Source organism: Diadema setosum, chromosome 19, assembly GCF_964275005.1.
Source record: "Diadema setosum chromosome 19, eeDiaSeto1, whole genome shotgun sequence".
Taxonomy (NCBI): domain Eukaryota; kingdom Metazoa; phylum Echinodermata; class Echinoidea; order Diadematoida; family Diadematidae; genus Diadema; species Diadema setosum.
In genome coordinates, this window is record NC_092703.1 from 1,556,087 (window position 1) to 1,560,503 (window position 4,417).

Below are 4,417 nucleotides of genomic sequence, written 5' to 3' on the forward strand. Positions count from 1 at the left end.
AAAGTTGAGTTGCGATTAATTGCAAATATCTATTGCAACTTTGCAATAGATAGATCTATTGCAACTTGCAATCAATTGCAAGTTGCTGTTGTAAGAAAGGAGCTTGCAATTAATTGCAAGATGCAATTAATTGCAAGCTCCATTGCTGTATTTTGTATTTATAAAAGCGACTGGCAAGACAAGCCTAGCCAATTTGTCCATTTTTCAATGCATTTTGCATGCATGAGAGATACCTCAATGTGTTGTGTCTCTCCTGTGGTAGAGGTTTGCTGTGCGATCGTTGGGGATTCGAAACAGAGTAAGTTACAAAAATTGTCGATTTTGATCCCATTATTTACTCATTGTGTCTTGTATTTAAAAGAGCTAGTTCCTTAGACTTACTTCTTATAAGAATTTTCTTGAAAAATGGGAAAATGTGTTTCCTATAACTGACAGAGTTGTGGCCGTCTCGACCACTCATTGGGCACACAGTACATCAATCATAGTCCCACACATAGCTTTTTGTGTTAGCATTTTTTCTTGCATTGGCAAGCTCCTTTTCTTTTCTTTTCTTTTTTTTTTCTGCTGCCAGAGGCAGGGCTCTTATGTCTATAGGCTAGCTTAAAAAAAAAGTCAATGTCAACTAGACTTTCTGAAAGTACTCTAGACGCTATTCATTATCGATTCATTATCCAAATCCGCTATTTTCAAGCAGGATAAGAAGATATCGGTAGGCCCTAGAGACCTATCTACATGTATGCTGCCATTGCTGGTGAGTGCTGCCTATGGCGATGAATAGGTGCTAGGCTTACGCTACGCCTTACACAATGTAGGCACCCTACGTAGCCTACAGTCTAGTCTATACTCTAGTCTAGCAGAACCATCTAGATTTTACATAGCCCTAGGCCTACCCCCTTGGCCTCATTCCCCTCCTGTACATGTGGGCTAGTTATTTTGCAGTGATACTGTCCATGTGACGCGAAAGCTTGCTGAATTTTTTAATTGATGTGTAAATTTATTTTTGATAGGCCTAATCACTCGATTAGACTCTGTGGTCTAGGCCTGTGTTAGGCCTATATTAGTATATAAAATAGTCTATAGGCCTATTTGTAATTTGGGCTAGTTTCTAGACCTAGGGGTTTACATCTAGGTAGGGCCTAGAGGTTCTAGGCCTAGTAGAAGTTCTACTTTTGCAGGTCTTAAAAGAAAGTTAAGAGTTGGCCCAAGGGTACGTGCTCCACGATTTCACTATTTTAACGTTAGTCCAACGGTTAGAACTAATCAACCGTATCAACTGTATCAGTGACCCCTACACAGACGTGTCGTTATTGATATTGGTGTGAGCCTACAGCGCCCCGGGGTTAGTCTAAAACCTTCTTTGAGCAGGGAGGTGGAATCAAAGAGGTTGGAGAACCTCTGGGTGGAATAGACCTTGCTTTTTTAGGTTGTTCTGTTCTGGAATTTGGACGGATCAATTGAAATCTTGCAATTTAGTGTTGACTAGCTGGATCAATAAAAAGCTAGGATTTAAAACAAACAAGGGCCAAGTGCATCCCAGGGTCCCAGTCGCTGTACTTCGCACCGCATCTGGTTGGGCTACTGTTTGGGGGGAGGGGGGGGGGGGAGAAATTGAACCATTTCTATAGCAAGTACCTACAAGTAATCAGAGTTGCAATGATAGTACTGTAGTGTAGTGTATCAAACAGTGCCAGTAAAACTTTAAGTTTTGTAATACAGTGTGTAAATATAGGTCTATAGTCACCAAGGCTGACATTTCAGACAAGAAGCGTACGGATAAGATGAGCAAACTGACTGTAGGATATCCAAGCAGAAATATTTACATGTGTCAGTGCTTTTGTTGAAAACAAGTGCCAGTGGTTGAAGGGGTACACTTATGAAAGCTACCCAGGCCTGGAATTCAAGTGATTTACTTGATGGAGTAATAACTATGAGTACAACAATTCTTTATGCTCTTTTTGTTTGTGGAAAGAACAAATAGGCCTTGTTAGAATGCATTTAAACAAATGGTATTTATGGACACTTACCAATTAGATACCAGAATTTGCATAGTACCATACTCTAATACAAGGTGTGTGCCACCCTATAGTGTAGTTGTATGTAACCCCATAGGCCTACCCAAGCACCACGTCACAGTGACCTCCGGATTTGGGAGATGAGGAAACATAGTTGAGAGTGCTTGCAATAGGCAGGACACATGAGAGCCTAATGGATGTGTGATTTGCAATGTACATTGTATGATATATACGGTACAGCACTAAAAATATTGTACATGTCTGCATATGAATATGAGTGGGGGTGATGGATTGATGGGCAGTCAACAGTCAACCGTGCCTAAGTCGATTTGATTTGGACTAAAGAAATAGATTCTGCTTCAAGAAATTTTGGCTTATGAAGATTAAAATTAATAGAATATAAAGAGAAGAGGATGTGAAAAGACTGCAGACGTTGGTGATTATTTGACTTTAATATGCAAGGTGAATGACTGTATAGAGGGTTAATTTGTTACAGAGGAGAGGATATGAAAGCAGTTCAAAGAGTGTTCCAACATTATTGTAATATCAAGAAAAAAGTGCCTGCTTCTAAACATCAATGTCCATTTTGTTCCTACACTGTTTGGTTGTAATTTTGCAAATTCTCATTGCTCTTTTGTACTTCTGCACAATGAGACAATTTTATCTGTTCTATCAGCAGGGAAAGGAAGAAAAAGAGGAGAAAAACCATGTTTCTTCAAGACCGAGACTCACACCAGCATGAGAATTCCAGCCAGTGCACACAGACAGTAAGTGAACATTGTACATTGTACGATAATTTCCAGTTAAGAGAGAGAATGAAATGTGTAGAACCTCTCAGCTTGAAATGTGAATATATTGATTTGTTGGAATCTGTCATTATTGTTTTAGGATAAATTCTGATGTGATGTCTCATTTGAGGATACTTGTACAATGACTTCATCCTACTGAACAAGAAAATGTACAGCATGGCATAGTAATGAGTAAAGAAGACTTCGCAGCAGTTCATACAAAATTATAAGCAAAAATGATGCATTGAAATTTACATAACACAAAGTTACCCATAATGAAAGGAATGTTTTGTACAGCAATGGCTTATATTATGTTTAATAAAGAGTTAAGACATTCAAATCTCTTTATCAAGCCCCCTGAAAACTGAAAATGCTCTACATATCCTGACAGTAGTATTCAGGCCTTCATGATTCAGGTACATTGTATTATTTTGGCGCATGAAGTTGCATGTAATACGAATTCTTCAGTATATTACTGATTGTTTGAAATTTCCCTCATTTTCAAATTAAAATGTTGGTACCATCATACCTTTACACAAAATGCCTTTTGGATGTCCACAAATTGACTTTGTGAGTGCAATGTTTCCATTTTTATTTCCCATTTCCTATGTCTTCAATATTTCTTGTATCATGTATAGGTATAACTTCTGTGAATCAAGGGGAATGGCAGCTGAGGGCAGACAGGCCAAACTTGATGTCAAGAGACGGTATACACTGCAAAGGATGAGCAGCTCGCTGTCAACAATGAGGAAAAGTGTGAACAAAACAAGGCAGTGATTTTTTAAACACATTTCATCAGGCTGAGGTCATCACTCTTAGAAAACAAGGGACACACGAAGCAAGCAGTGTTTCAGAGCTGCAACAAGTGCATGGGTAGTAATAATCTCGGCTGCATCACATGCATCCAAGTGTGCTAGCTACAATAATAGCACGTTGTGCTTTTCAAAGATATTGAAGAGTCCTTTGGATATTTTGCCCCTGTCACTTATTCTGTGTGAGTCATTTATTCTGCAGTATTAGCACTGATAATGGGACAATCAACCTTTTACTGAACCAGTGTTCAAGAAGTTACGTGTAACATCCAAAACCCTCCACGTAGAGATTGGCAGAAAACATATTGCAGAGCCCTGTTTTGTTCTTTTTCATGGGAAGAAATGTTCAGTCCATGATGTGAGTATGTATATAATGCAGGGAGGTGACTCACCTCCCTGGTATATGTATGTACACTGTAAAGCACCACAGTTTGAGTTTCTAGAGAGCTGTAGGACAATTATAACTTAAATATACAAGAGTAATCTGGCCATGAACATCATGTCTATGGACATGTTTTATTATATTTTTTTTCCTTACCCTGGTCCATTATACACCGTAAATACAGCTACTACTGTATTCATAATCTCCAAGGTAACAGTTCACTGGTCCTTGTTTTGTTATTCATACCACAAAATATGGTTTGTTACTCTGAAGGCTTGTAAGTCTCAGCCATATTCCATTTCAGGCTATCAAACCCTTAGAATAAGGAACATTCAAAATAACAAACAGTTGTATTAAAGGACATCATCGAACTCAAAACTGCCAAGGTATATTGTGAGACATTTCATGTTTCTTGGTGGTAAA

The 4,417-nt window shown here is 38.5% G+C and overlaps 1 long non-coding RNA gene across 1 annotated transcript; it reads left to right on the plus strand.

The window, feature by feature from the left end:
* Positions 1-262: 262 nt before the first annotated feature.
* Positions 263-3,827, plus strand: LOC140242507 (uncharacterized). The gene is made up of 3 exons (XR_011902138.1): positions 263-298; positions 2,689-2,779; positions 3,439-3,827. It is a non-coding gene; the product is annotated as an uncharacterized lncRNA (long non-coding RNA).
* Positions 3,828-4,417: the final 590 nt, after the last annotated feature.